Below are 15,948 nucleotides of genomic sequence, written 5' to 3' on the forward strand. Positions count from 1 at the left end.
CGGCAACGAACTGAAACGTTGGGTTCGCACTGGACAATCAACGTCTCCAACCTGGAGCTAGGGGAACAAAATTTAAAAACGTGAGATGCTAATCATCTCAGTGAGTGATCCTATCTACTTAACACCTTTAATATTAATAATATACCAAATAGAGGGATTTAATTAATCAATACCGAACAATTAAATAAATAAATAAATAAACAATTGAGGTAACAATTGCTCTCAAAACCCTCACTATTCACTCCGTTGGAAATGTTCCCCTTTTAAAATATTTTCACAAAACCCGATATTCATACTTCCCGAAAACCAATGGACCAAATAATTTAATAAACAACAAATAAATAAATAAATAACCCAAATATAAATAAACTGCAATAAATTATAATAAATAATTTTGTACTCTTTGGGGTTTGAAATTTCTATCCGAAAAATTTGTACTTGACGCACCACACCATATACCAGTGATGCCCTTCGATACCCAGCGTCCTGAGCACCGACTGGCGGGGAGATTAAAGAGAGAAACTTGCAAACGGCACTTCGGCGTCCCGACAGTACCGCTGCTAAAACCATCATCCCAGCCAAGGAGGGGGGGCGGCTGTGTGCACTATATAAGACTTGCCTGCCCACGGTCCAATGGCAACTCAAGGGAGAAATAATAATACTTGCGCGCTGAACCACATATACATATACCAGAACACCAATACTGTGTGAATGCGTCTAAAATAATTATTAAACCAACCGTACCGTTTTCCAAAATTTCCGTGGGAAATATACCAAATTTTCACACTTACCATCCCACATATTTTTATTCAACAAACCGGTACGAAAACATCGATAACGGATAAAAATAATTTTCCTCGCAACACGCGGTTCAACAAATAATATACCACGGGCATAATCATGAAAATTAAACCACCAATTTGAACAAATAATTTTCTTAAAATATTCAAACCAATTATGCTCAAAAATAATATAAAATCTAAACACAACGAATTATTGAAAATACTTGCTCATGTGTAATAAATACCATTTAATCACAATGAAATAGTAATCGGGAATTTCTTAATGACCCCAAAATTCCATTTAGCACCAATGGGTAAATATATATAAAATAATATTTTTTTTCCCGATTATATTTAAAGTACACCACATGAGCATAACTGCAGATATCAAATTAACATGATATAAATATAATTAATTACCCCAAAAATATTTTCAAAGGTGGGTCACTCACCTAGAGCACGCAATTAAACCATGATCCACCATGGGATCAATTCCACGACTCACCGGTGCTCGTAGAACACAATTCACACACAGTGAAATAAATTAATATTTTATTCGGGTAAATAATACCCGGTACCCGAGGTCAAACACAACATTAACCAACATGGTCGAATAATATACCGAATCGAAGCTTGGATGATGAGGATCACGGATTCGGTCTTACTTTCCGGTGATCAGACCCGAGGTGGCCGGAATCTCGCCGGAAAGCTTTCGGGTTTCGACTCCTCAATTCTCCCAAACCGTCGCGAATTGGCGGAAAAGGATGCCAGATTCGGGTTCAGGAGGTCGAACACAATGGACAAGGACCGGCGGTGCGACTGGGTACTCGAGGGGAGAGGAATCCAACGGGACCGGCGGTGAGGCAAACGGAGGTCGGACGGCGGAGAAATCGGGGTTTGAAGATTTTCGGCCCCTCGCCGAAAAATGCTCCGATCCCGGCACGTCAGAGGTCCGGTGGCCATGAAATTTGATGGGCTGGCCGGACATGAGGAGTTAGTGAGGAGTGGCTGGCGTGTGGCCGGAAAACGGCTAGAAAGGGGTTAAATGGCGGTGGTCGACGGTGGAGGGAAAAATCGCCGCCGAACTTCGCCGCCTCGATCTGGGCGCGTCCGGCAGCCCGCGGTCGTGAGATTTTGGGGTTTGGCCAGAAATGAGGAGAGGCTTCCGTCTGGCCGAAGCGTGTAACGAGAATCGACCGAAAAATTGGTCGGAATCCCGCGGCCGGTCGGTTTCTCTCTTTCTCTCTGTCTCCTCTCTCTCTTTCTCTCTCTTCCCCGAGATTTTTGTCAAATAAAAGCCACAGTGGTGACACTGTTCATCCAAATGGACCAATAAGGTGATGACATGTGGCATTTCACTGTTCATCGACTCAAAAACATTAAAATATTACGGTATCCGACAAACTTCACGCGTCCATAACTTTTTAATCGGATGTCCGTTTTAAGCGTGCCGCTAGTCTATGAACTCGTATCGATGAACACTTCACAACCATGCATGAGTCAAAGCTCATTTCCCCATAAATAAAAAGTCAACTCCGGCACCCCTTGGACAGTTTGGACCTCAACTTGTTTTACTCATAACTTTCAAACCGTAGCTCCGTTTTCAACGTGCTACTAGTCTATGAACTCGTGCTAATGTGTACTTCGTAATGGTACCTCAGTCAACCTAGAATTCCAATCGGGTCAAAAAGTCAACTTTTGACCCCTTCGGTAAACAGTCAACAGTCAACCTCGGTCAACGTGCAAAAATTCTGACATGGTTCGGGACGGGGTGTTACATTTTCCCTCCTTAGGATAATTTTAGAATCCATATTTTGCATGGTTTTTCATTTAACACACGTAAGGGGACTTCTGGGGCCCAAAAAATTGGTAAAATATGATTACCATAGGGATTTCGGTAATTACCGATGAAACCTACGATAATTTTTCAAGTAAGGACAAATTGATTACCGTAGGTTTCATTGGTAATTACTGAAGGCCCTACAATAATCAAATTTTTGTGCAAATTTGAGAACTTTTTCAAAACGTTGTCTTAGTCTCAACCACTTTGCATCTCTCATATGTTTGACTCATGCAGCCTTACCTCATTCCTCCGTCACCATGCAATTTTCCAAAGACTCATATACTAATGTAACATGCAAGGTCAGGAAACTATCAAATGACATATTTAACAACCAAAGAATTAAAGAGTGGGCCTTTAAATGACATATTTACCAGGGAAAAAAAAAATCAAAGAGTCATGCAAATTTATGGTTCAAATTATGAATACATTAAATACTCTAAATTATCCAGGATTGTAGAGTTTCATTAATGATGTTTAACTCTCAATATCTGGTTGACTTTGAAAATGAAAAGATTGGTCGTGTTTTGAAACTTGATTCCCTTAAAAATGGTGATCTACGGAAGGAAGGACCTAAGCAACCGTATGATCATTTTTATAAACTACAAATACCAGAACAAGCATAATAATTATGAAAAATGCATAAAAATTTGATTCCAAGTATCTAGAAGTCCAGCAGTACACCAATGGTTACAGTCCATGCGCCTAAAGCCATTATAAAAGCCAGGATGTGCATCTTTTCTGAGTTGTGATAGAGTTGTTATGTCCAGTGGATGAACATATTTTCTCATTCCAGTTAATACATCTTTCACCACATATAATTCCTTGGGCAATCCGCCTCGATAGACTGATCCACTTAGGAGTTTTGTCTCATTTCCACAGTTTGTCACCCCTAGCTCATTCCAATCCCTTGCCACTAAATATGAAAAGGAAAAAAAAAAAAAAGAAAGAAAAAAAAAAGTATCAGAGAAATTCACGAAATTAATTTTTGGTTTTCAAAAAAAAAAAAAATTGGTGATGGGAAAGAAGTAAACTTAATGGTAGTGGGTAAGAGAAATTCCTTGGAAGATGACTTTGGTTTTACTATGATTCATAGTAGAATCAGCCCACTTAGTCCATGTTGTCAAACCCTTATGAAAAGCAACCATACAATTCATGTCTTTGAGAGTTTGGTTACCATCTTGAGAATTTAAATGCTCTCTTTCAAGTCCTCAGGAACTAAAGTGAAGGCAGTTCATGGGGACGCAGATTGGACAAAATAGGAAAACAAAAGTAGCAGAGAAAAGAAGTTAATCATATGTTTATAGCAACTTCATTAAAAACTCTACGAGCAACAGAGCATTTAAATTCTTTTTTAATCATATGCTTATAGAAATTTCATTAAAACTCTATAAGCAATAGAGCGTTCAAATTATTTTCCTCTTTTGTTTTCTTTTACCTAGTATCACCTCTAACTAGACCCCATTTGTACCCAACAAGGACTGATTCCTTAAAGCCAATATTAAATCCCTCTTGCGCTACAGCTTCTTCTCTTGCTATGAGACCATCGTGATATCCACTCTAGTAATACACCAATTGTTACATGAAATTCACAGAAAGGGTGTGGGGGCAGCGATTATCACTTATAGACAAAAAAATAAATAAATAAATAAACCCACAACTTCAATATGTTAAGGAGGGACACTACATCAACCTCATAACCAAGTGCACAAGGATAACGATATGCACCTGACCTAAGGCATTTTCAAGCACATTTTTGGAATTATAACCAATAGTATGGGTTTCTCAATCTGTAAATATCAGTTTATCATGGAAGTCTTGAGTGCCATTAGCCTATAATACAAAACCACAAGCAAACTAATACCACATCTCAGCAACCAACCTCAAAATCATAAAATAGGAGTAAGGATAAGACAGTTCACCTATCCTATCCCCAACTGCATATTTGTAATCAACTTGAAAATTAATAATGTTCCACCAGCCAAGCCTAAGAAATTCCAACCTTGGCTGAAAACTAAACAGAAAGAAATTAGGGCAAACTTAACAACATAGATAGTATACCTCATGGTCCATATAGCAGGTATAACATCTTTTTTAAATATTAACTAATTGTAAAAAAAAAAAAAAAAGTTTACTTATATAATTCGCCATAGAACATATAACTAAAATGATACCATAAGAATCACTTTGGTCACATTGGGCACTTGGCATAAGATCACTTTCTATTTGATGCTGCAAACTTTCCAAGTAAAGCTCCTCTGCACAACTACTGCTCACTTTCATAACCATAAACAAGAAACCAACATAAAATCAAAATGAAGTTACGTAATTAAATTATGATATCTAGTAAGATGGTGAGTGTCATATAAACAAGAAAACAAATGATTCAACATTTGAAGCAGATTTTAACCATAACCGCTTTCAACTTATTCTTCAATTTTGTTTTTTTGGGTTTTCTTTTCTTTCAATTTCCTTTAATATTCTATTGCAATCAGAAAATTCAACAAACACTCGTGAAGTATTTCTGACCTTAAAGCAATACAGAAACCGACCCTAAAGCTCACTCATAATATTTAATTACCCCACTAAATTGTATAACCTACTACTACTACTACTACTACTTGATTTCGACTAGTTTCCTCCATTCCAATCATCGTCTTTGCCTTTCGCCAATCAAGCAAAAACCCAAGCTATAAAAAAAAAAAAAAAAAAAAACAATCAAAATTGTAACATCCCACATCGATTGGAGAGGGGCATGAAGCGGTCTTTATAAGGCTATGGATACCTCTCCCTTCAAGACGCATTTTGACAAAACCTTGAGGCCAGGAGGGAGAGAGGGTGTGAACCCTGGACCAAAGAGGACAATATCTTGATGCGGGTGGTACTGGGCTGTTACAAAAATACACAGATCCTTACCTCAAACGCAATTTTTCCTTAGTCTTTCATATGTTTGCAAGAGAAGAGGTAAGAGATGCAGTGAGATGGAGCATGGATTTTTTTTTTTTTCTTAATGAGATCATGCGTGGGTTTTTTGGGGGATGAAGAAAAATAAAAAAGCAGAGTGCAAAAACTAAAGACTCTGGGTTTCTCGGACTGAAGGAATGAAGAAAGGAAAATAGAGTAATTTTTTACTTTCATTGGGGATAAAATGGGAAGCAGAGGGCAGATTAAAAAAAACTAAGAAATGAGTGGTATATTTCATTAGAGGCTTTAAAAGAAGGGCATTGGGCCAAATTCCCCCGGTCCGAAAATGCCTAGATGGGGCCCAAGATCGTAGAACAACTGAACTGGATTTAATTCCAAGAACGTTCAAATTGGTGGGATTCGGACTCGCTAGAACAGGAAGGGGATTTGGCTTCGGGTATATCTTTTTGCACGACCAGAACAGGAAGGGGATTTGGCGTCGGGTATATCTTTTTGCACGACCAAAATTTCTATCTACACTGCTCAACTTAAAATTACCAAAAACAATTTTTGACTTCTTTTTTTCTTTTTTATCCTTTTAAATATTTTAACATATTATTATTATTTTTTATTTTTATTATTTTGTTCCTTTATTTTTTAACGGAGAGATGAAAGGGAGAAGAGAGAGAAAAGAAAGAGATTGTGAGAGAAATCCTTTCCTTTTTTTCTCTCCAAAACTCTCTTTCTTTTTTTCTTTTTCTTTTTTTCTTTTTTTTTTTCTGTTTTTCTCTCTCACAAAATATGATACAAGAGAATTTTTAATTATAATATCAAAGCAATTTTGCACAATCTCATATGCATTAAATGTATTAAAATATTTTTTTATTCTTTTAAAATTTCAATCATTAAATTTATTTTCTCTTTTATATTGTACCTTTTAAACTCATACGCCTTACATTAAAAACAGCTATCGCCTGCGACTGCTAAGGGAGTTATAGTTGACCCCTCGCACAGAAGAAAATAAATAAATAAATCTTACATTTTCTTTTTTCCTCTTAATTGATTTATATACTATTTTGTACTTCAAATACCACTCACCACATGAAGAGTTGAAGAGGATTATTGACAGCATCGAAAAATTGGATGCCGATTGAAAAACCTTTGCCGGTAACAATTTTTTTTTTCTTTTTTTAAAAGAAAACAAAAAAATACTTTTAGATTTTCGAAAAGAAAAATAGGAAAAGGAAAAAAAAAAAAAAAAAAAAAAACCACAAAGGGATGGTGGTCGGAAGTGCGAGACCCACTGCATTATGCCATACGCGGGCTAACAGTTTCTTCTCTTTAATGGCTGTAAGCTAAAAAAAAAAAAAAAAAAAAAGGATATTTAGTTTTTTGTTTGAGGTATTAAAAATATTTACTTTGAAAATGTAAAATAAAAAAAAGAATATTGTTTATAATTAAAATTTATGTGATTGTATTTTTTTAATGGAGGGGGAAAAAAGAGAAAAAGAACAGCACAAAGGGATGGTGGTTGGAACTGTTCGAAACCCACTGCGTCGTACCATAAGCGGGGCTAACAGTTTCTTCGCTTAATGGCAGTAAGTTTAAAATATATATATATAGTTTTCTGTTTGAGCTAAAAAAAAAATATTTACTTTAAAAAAGCAAAATAAAAAAAAAAGTATTTTTGATAATTAAAATTTATATGATTGTATAAAGTTCAAATAGAACTATAAAAAGAATTTGTCGTGATACAAATCAGGGCAAGATGTTATTAGCAAAAATAACTAGAGCAAGATGTCACCATTGTATATATACTATAATATAGGCAGCATATGTGTGTTAACACAAATTTACCGCCACATACGCTTACAGCTTGAAGAGTTGGTAATTCACTGCCAACAAGAATTTTACTCTCTTATCGCCAAATAGTTTATCAATCGATCTGGTAATTATGTAGCTCAATAAAATAAGAACACATGATTTTATTTATTTATTTAGCAATATAAATTTATTCATTTGGAAAAATATAAATTATTTTGTAACTGCTAATATTAAAATGTTTCCATAAAATATACTCTGAAGTATTGATGTGCCACCTTATTTTTCTCAGGTGGTGGTTAACTTAATTTTTGATAGATTGAACTTTGGTTCATAGTTTCTTTCATTTTCCGTGCATCTTCTTAAAAATCGCACTGGGTTTCACATCGATTATTCCCAGGAAATGAGGTGGGTGAGGGTAAAGCAATTCAGCTTCTCATCAACATGTTTGTTGGGGATTTTTGGGTTATTAGGTTAGAGAAAAGTTTAAATGTCAGACTAAATGTTTGTTTTGCAGAGTTTTTTGAGAATCAAAAGTTTTTTTTGTTAAAAAATAAAGATGTTTGGCAAAAATCAACAAATATTTGTTGATAAAAAAAAACAGTTTTTTTAAACTATTTTAAAGAAGCTTAAATTTTATGTTTTTTTAAAAAAAATCTTTTTTTTTAACTTATATGGAAACTTAATGAGTATTTAATATAACTATTTTAGTTTATGTGGAAACTCATTGAGCATTTAATACAGCTTTTTTATTTTCAGTCAAACATTTATTAGCTTTTTAATAATATCTTTTTTTTCAAAAAAATCTATTATACTATACAAAACTTTACAGACTAAAGCTCTATTTTCATTAACTATATCAAACGGATCCTAAGAGCATCTCCAAAGAATTCTTTATATCTTTATTTTGAAGAGTCAATATGTAAAAACAGTTTTCAAACCACTTTGCATTTGAACTTTTTAAAATACAGAGTGCCCAAAAACACTCTTCGTTATTTAATAATTATCAAATTTCAAAACTACTATGTTAATGTATTTAATGATTTGATTGAATCTATGGAGAAAAATAACAAAATAATTAAGATGAAATTATGGTAAAAAAAAAAAAAACATAACAATAAATGTTTATTGATAAATAAATATAAAAAATATAATATAAAGAATATTGTTGGAGAATATTTTAAAGTTTACATAAAATACTTTTTATTTTTAAAAAAGTTCTCTGAGAGTGCTCTAACCAATTAAATGAAAATAAACGTGTTTGACTCTTACAAAATAAAAAAAAAAAAAGAGGAGGAGCAGATATCTTTTAGTTTTATTTATTTATTTGTTTTTTATTTGTTTTGGATAATAGTGGGCTCAAAAACACAGAATTGCCTTCTACCGGACAAAATCTTACAATTGAAAAACCCACTGCTTATTAAGGAATAAGAAGAAAGACAATCATTTTTATTTCTCCCTTATCTAGGTGGAGTTTCGAGATTATTCGACGTAGGCTAGGGTAATCGGGGAAGTTGGAGGCCAAAAATTGCGACTTTCTCAACCAAATAGCCCAATAATGTCGACACACAATTCCTTTTCTCTTTTTCTCCTTTTTTTTATTTCTTTTTTTTTTTTTCTGAATTATCTTTTCTAAAACAATATATTATCACCTGCATAATGTTTTATCAATTCGGTAGCGTTGACAGAGGTCCTGAAGTCGGCAACTAATTAAAATTCTTTTGTTTCTCCATTTAGATATCATCCAGCAGTTAAGTTGCCAAGAACATCAATTTCCAATCAATTTCTTTAATTTTTTTAACAACTAATCCAATATTTTAGCCTTTGACAATACAATTAAGCGGGTCTTCCATAAAAGATTTATTAATATTTGCCTCATTTGTTTTTCTTGAGTTTTGATTGGTAAATTACGATATTGTTACATGGAGGTAATGCAAGTGATATGAGCGGTCGGCACTCCTGCTGTTGGATTGGAAAGTAAAACAAGAAGTTATTAGATTGGCATGGGAAAATAAACAAAAATAAAATAACTGGACAAATAAATAATTAAAACCACGAAATCAATATTTTATATTTGATCGTAGGAACATTTATTAGAGAATAGGTATTACAACTCAAATTGTAATTTAAAAAGTAATTCATTCTTTTCAAAATTTTATTAAAATCTAAAAACATAGTTGGTAAAGTGACAATCTATAATCTATGCTATACCATGTATAAAAGATTTCACAAGTTAAATATTTAGAACTCGAAGCATTCTTTAATCACCAAATAGTAAAATCAGAATTCATATAAAAGATTTCACAAGTTAAAAAATAGATAAGCCCCAAATTCAATTCATATAAAACCAGAATCAAAAGCCAAAATGATTTAAACATTTTAAAAAACTTCCAGTAGACATTATATCTATAAAATATTTTGGAGCTTTCGTCTAAGTCTATGTCTACCGGAATGTTCGGTATTTCTCCGTTTAAAGCCACTTCGATTGTACTCTTTTTACAGGGTTCAAAACGAAGCTGCTGCTGAGTATTGGAAACAAGTGGGTTCTTTGTAAATTTTTGCTCAATGTCCCTTTTTTTTTTTTTTTTTTTAATTTTATTATCTGATTCCAAAACTCCTTGGATATCTCTATTCTGAATCTCTCAAAATCTTCCACTCTCTCCATCAGCATTGATATTTGACAGGAAATATGGCTCCTCAAGTACCTAAGCTCAAGCTACCAGATCTTTAATGCAGCTAATGGTGCCATTTCAGTATTACCGCGAACCCCAACAGTAACAAAAAAGTGCTCCTAGCAACAAAGGATCTGGATGTTGACAGGCTTTGCTTTGGATGAACCATGGTGCTTCAGCTAGCCAACCTGCTCTGCCTTTCTAGTGGGTTCAATGGAGTAGTAAGCTACCGTATCGAAAGTATTGCAAGACACCGTATCTTTTTCCGAATTGCCTAAAAATGGCTCAGCAGTCTTAATCAAGTCTCTTGCTTTACAACAACCATTAATCTTAACATTCAATTTCCACAACAATATGCCACATCCTTCAATTCGTTCAGGACTTTCATCAAACACATAACTTTTACAGACACATTAACAAGAGAAACCCAAATCCAGTCGAAACCCAAACTTCAGAACCTCACGGCGGAGAGCCCACAAGAGAGCAAAGCAGCGACTTGAGTATGAAAAACGCCATTAACATTCAACATGAGAACAAAGTAAGAATTCCAGCTTTTCTGTGCGTTGTAAACAAAGGCATATGATCTTCCTCAAAGATGATGACAGACCTGAGTCCGAAAGGTCAAAAGACCCGACTTTTATTTTTGTTTATAATAAGACCACACTCTCAATTTTCATTTATTTGAAAATGCTTTTAAAACTTTGCTGTTTTTTGGATAATTTCTTTTTCAAAAAGTTGCTTATTTATACATGAGGTTTTAGAGTTATTATTTTTAGAAAAAAGAAAGTAATATTTAATAAACTTATAATCAATTTCTAAATTATTTTGCTGCAACAGTTCACCTTTTCAAGGTATATTATTTATTCTTTAATTTGCTATTTAAAATTGGAAGTTCCTAGAAAATAACAGAACCAACCCCAAATATGAATTTTTAAAATACTAGAAATAGAAACGTTGAAATTATGGAATGAAGTCTTATGTTGACTAAATTTTGTTTGTTTCTATGGGATAATTGATGGCAATATCCACTCTTCGCATGCGTGGGTTCACTCAAATCACCTAATGATAAAAAGAATAAAAACATCTAAATCTTTAGGTCAAATTTGGTATATAGAATAGTTATTTATAATAAAATAGAAAAATTTATTCATAAAAAGTAAAAAAAAAGAATAGATATTTCTATCATAATCTTTATTTATTATTTTAAATTAGGTTCAATATTTAGTTTTCATTTTTTTCTTTCCAGAAATATTAAATTTGATAAAAATTAATTAAAAGTCAAATTTTATAATTGTTTATATATTTTTAGTTTATAATAATCAATTTTAATTTTAATATATTTTAAATATGAAAAAAAATATTTATTTTTTAAATGAATGAATAATAATTCTGAGCTTTGAAAGGAATAGATATTTTTGGCAAACATGTATAATAATAATTAATTTTATGGAATACTTATTTTATTTTTATATATATTTCGTATATCAAAAGTGTCCTTCCAAAGATATTATAATTTACTATAAATCAATTAAATATTAATATATGATATTTAATTTATTTATAGATTTATTTGGTATTTGTACAGTTATTAAAAAAATTACTATTCATTATTTACTTATTAAATAATTTTTGAATCTGGGTTGGAAATGACAATTTTTGAATCTTTCAGTGGCAATGGTAATAGCAGTGCACCACGCAAAGCAGCCGCCAGACACTTTTCTCCTTCCATGGTTTTGCCTTTGGTTCCACAAAAATATTCCTTTTTATCTTAAGCACTTAAAAAATAACACTAATTACAATAATTTGGTGCCAAATTTAGCATCATATCCAACAGCCGAGTGGTAATATAATAACATCATCTCTCTTGAGATGTTTTTATTTTTTATTTTTTGGCTTTATTCTATACATAGAGAGGTGTTTGAACCTATAGTCTAAATTAATTGAGTTCTACATAATAAAAATGCAATTTTTATTTATTTTTTTACAATTCGTAAGAGAGATTTATCACTTATTTAAACGTACTAATGGGATAACATGAAATTTTAATCCACTAATGTTGTGCCTATAATGATAAAAAGAAAAAAAAAAAAAGGAAAAATAATCCACTAATATTATGCCTACAATGACAAAATAAATAAATAAAAAATGCTATCATATTTAATACAACTCGAATAGATACTTTGAAATTGTGGAATAAAATCCTACCTCAACTAAATTTGGTTATATTTATATTAAATCTGAGATACTCGTCCGAGAGTGTCGTATTGATGAGATTTTGATTTTTCAGTAAGTTAATGACTTTTTTGTCCTTGCTTTGATAGAATATGATACAGCGTCTACTCGATTGCAAATTGATCCAGGCCGTTAGATTGCAAAATTCGTAACAATTCAAAGGAGTTGGCAAATGGCAATTACCATCGATTAGGTGGTAAGGGACATATATGAGAGAGAGGAAAAAAGTAAAATAAATAAACAAATAAAACCTGATTAACTTCTCATGATCATCAAATTGATTGATTAATAATATATATATATATATATATATATTATGCTGCCAAAGTACATTTAGACAAATTTATAAATAAATCAATTAAAATATTAGATATAAGAAAAGAGACATGACCAGGATTTGGGAAGGTGGGCGTCTATAAATTTGTCTAAATGTACTTTGGCAGCATAATATTATATATATATATATATATATATATATATGTATATATTTTATTTTTAATTTTTGTATTAAAAACCATTAATTAACTATTGTTTTGTATTGATTATATTTATTCAGACAAAATTGTTATATTTTTTAGAGATCTGTTTGATAATTAAATTTAAAAGTTTAATGGATTGTATTAGAGTTAATAATAATTTATTAAATAAATTTAAGTTTATACGTTACAACACAAAATCTTAACGGCCTCTTAACGGCTATTTGAGTGAGATAAATTACTTAATTAATTTAATTTATCTCTTTTAAAGTTTAATTTTAATACAATTTGATTCTTATGATTTCAAAAATATAATTTATTTTTCTTTATATTTCAAATAGTCTTCATTTTTTTTTATGTTATTTTATTTATAACTTTTAAAATATTTTATCTTACACTCTTTGTAAAAGTACCAATTACAATTTTCAAAATTTTAAAAATTAAATCAAAATTAATGTAAATCTTAAAAAATATAGATGAAATATTCCCTAAATTATTGCATAAATACAAACATCGTATGTGTTTATCTCCATAAAGTTCTTTTTTTTTTTTAGACGTTGCTTGTTCACACAAAAACAATCACAATCAAACCTATAAAGGTATAGGTATGCGTCATTTTAACTTTGAATACCAATTTCAAATTTTGAAAATGAGGGAATGAAGTGGGTCACTGCCAAACTGAGGAAGACAACTTGGGCCGTGGGCTTTATGTGCTTTTTCGTGGTGGGTCTCCTTGGATGGTCAGTCTTTCAGAGACACGAAAGAGAGAGTCGATTTTTTTTTTTTTTAAGACAAAAACTAAATAAAATAAAATAAAACAAAAACAAATCAATAAGTTACCTCGATATTCATAACGGTCAAATGCAAATAATTTAAAGTTTCTTCTTCTTCTTCTTCAAAAAAAAAAAAAAAAAAAAAAGAAAAAAAAAGAAAAAAGAAAAAGAAAGAAGTAAATAATTTAAAGTGATTGTTTTGAATGATTATATTTTTAGCCGAGTTTTAAACAATATTTACATACCAACAATTTGCACATTGTTTTATTACATATTTATTAAAAACATCTCTCTCTCTCAAAAAAAAAAAAAAAAAAAAAATCTTTATTAATTCAGAATGCATCGGTTTTAGACTGGCGCACCGCTGGAAGAAGTGAAGGACCCACTGCAGCCCCCAAGTGCTTCCCTCTCTTAATGAAAGCAGATTTTATGCCCCCAACTCCATAACCAAATTTCTTCGTCTCCACACTCTTTTACAACCCCAACACCAACAATCTGCTCCACTCACATTTAACATCAATCTTCTTCGAATGGAAACTAAAATTGTCTCCAGACAAGGCCTCTTGAACTGATTCATGATTCATTTCAACATACTTTTTAATTTTTTGCAGTGAGTCCAAGATGGAGTTTAGAGGTTTTATAATAACCGGTGACAAAGACAATTCTAAATCATCAAATTTGACGAAATTGAATAATTATAGAAATTTTTAGAATTCGTTGCCAGGCTATGCTTTTCACGTTTCACAGTTTTATTTTTTAGATTTTTGAAAATAATAATATCATTTTACGTGGTTGCAACAGGGGCCAAAAGCAAAGGTTCCAAATAGTGGACTAATTTGGGGAAGATGTAGTGGAAGAACATTCGGATTATAATTTTTGCTCACACCACCAACTTTTTTGAAAGGCCACGTGTTGATATGCAATTCCAAAAGTGAAGTGGCAGGTCATGTTGATTTTTTTTTTATTTTTTTTTTTTTACATTTACAATTTTACGCGCATCAGTGTGTTTGAGTTTGCACCTCTTTCACTAATTTATGTTTTCATTTTTTTTTAATTATATATATATATATATATATATATAGAACGATTCTCCATTTGGATCGTTAGTATATAGATCAAAAGAAAAAATAATAATTTTTTTAAAAACCATCATTTTCACTCAACGTATGAGAAAAGATCACAAAAAATAGTCTTTTCTTTTTTTTATATGAATGTGGATGGTCCGAATAATAACTAGACTTTATATATAAATATAATATATATATATATATATATACACAGAGAGGCTAGCCTGAGGACCAATTGCATGCTTTACGTGCGGTCCAAAAATGTGATTAAAATTGGGCCCTCTGATCTGCACATTTGGCATCAACGGTCCTAGACAAAAGCTGGTCTCACGTGAGAATTCTCTTCTCTTCTCCCATTCGCAGCTTCGTTTCTTTGGCCAGATCTCCCATTTCCCATTTGCAAATTCCCTTCTCTTCTCCTCCCATTTCTCCTCCCATTCGCAGCTTCGTTTCTTTTCTCCATTCCAGTGACGTTGCAAGCCACCGATCTCCAGTTCTTAGGATAGCCGTTCAGCCCCACCCATGCCAGCCCTACCCCAAATATGATTTATCAATAAATAGGCTTGTTGAAAGTTCAAACTTGGCTGTTTCTACCAGCCAGCCCCGCCCCAGATTTTCAACTATTACCACTATCGAGAGTGTCCAGGTTAAATCTGCAACTTCTGTTTTTGCCTTATATTTAGTGGTTGTTGATTGTTTATTGTTGATTGTTGATTGTATATTCCAGTATTAATAAAATTATAAACTTGGGAGATTGAAACGTTAATGTTGCAACTAGATATGCTGCTATATATATATATATATATATATATATTTCATTTTACAATGCGGTCCCCAAACTAATTGTCTTGATTCTGCTCCTCATAAAAAAAGTCACATTATATGGACCATATATAGGTTCTACACAGTTGTGTGGAAGTAGACCATGTGATGATCTCACTAACATCTAATTATTTTTATCAAAGGGGTAAATTTCATGTGATTGTAGGACTACCCGATTCCTCTAACAAAGACTTTCACGTCATAATAAATTCCCTACAAGTTTTTGAAATGGACATGTGATTTTTGGACCACCTAATTATTTGTGTTTTTAATCTAAGGAGGCAGTAAATTAGGATTGAGCCCTTTTAGCACCTACCTTGTCTGCTATGAAGTTGCTAATTGGTTCATTCCATTCTACTTCCAATATGATTCCAATGCTACCTCCTTGTTCTTTCTGAAAATTTATCAGAAATATATTAAAAAAGACTAAACCGATTAATCGTCTTGCAATCCTATTTGGACATAAATCAATAAGAATATAAACCTGATATGGTCTTATGATTGAGGTCCTATGATCCTTTTTTTTTTTAATTTGTTTTTTTTTAAAATTAGGTCCTAT

At 32.1% G+C, this 15,948-nt stretch overlaps 1 long non-coding RNA gene across 1 annotated transcript; it reads right to left on the reverse strand.

Annotated features, from left to right (window-relative positions):
* Nucleotides 1-3,254: 3,254 nt before the first annotated feature.
* On the reverse strand, nt 3,255-4,529 carry LOC125418315 (uncharacterized). Its single transcript, XR_009638228.1, has 3 exons — nt 4,061-4,529; nt 3,800-3,840; nt 3,255-3,538 (listed from the first exon to the last, which is right to left on the reverse strand). It is a non-coding gene; the product is annotated as an uncharacterized LOC125418315 (long non-coding RNA).
* Nucleotides 4,530-15,948: the final 11,419 nt, after the last annotated feature.

Source organism: Ziziphus jujuba, chromosome 3 (genome assembly GCF_031755915.1).
Source record: "Ziziphus jujuba cultivar Dongzao chromosome 3, ASM3175591v1".
In the NCBI taxonomy this organism is placed as follows: Eukaryota; Viridiplantae; Streptophyta; class Magnoliopsida; order Rosales; family Rhamnaceae; genus Ziziphus; species Ziziphus jujuba.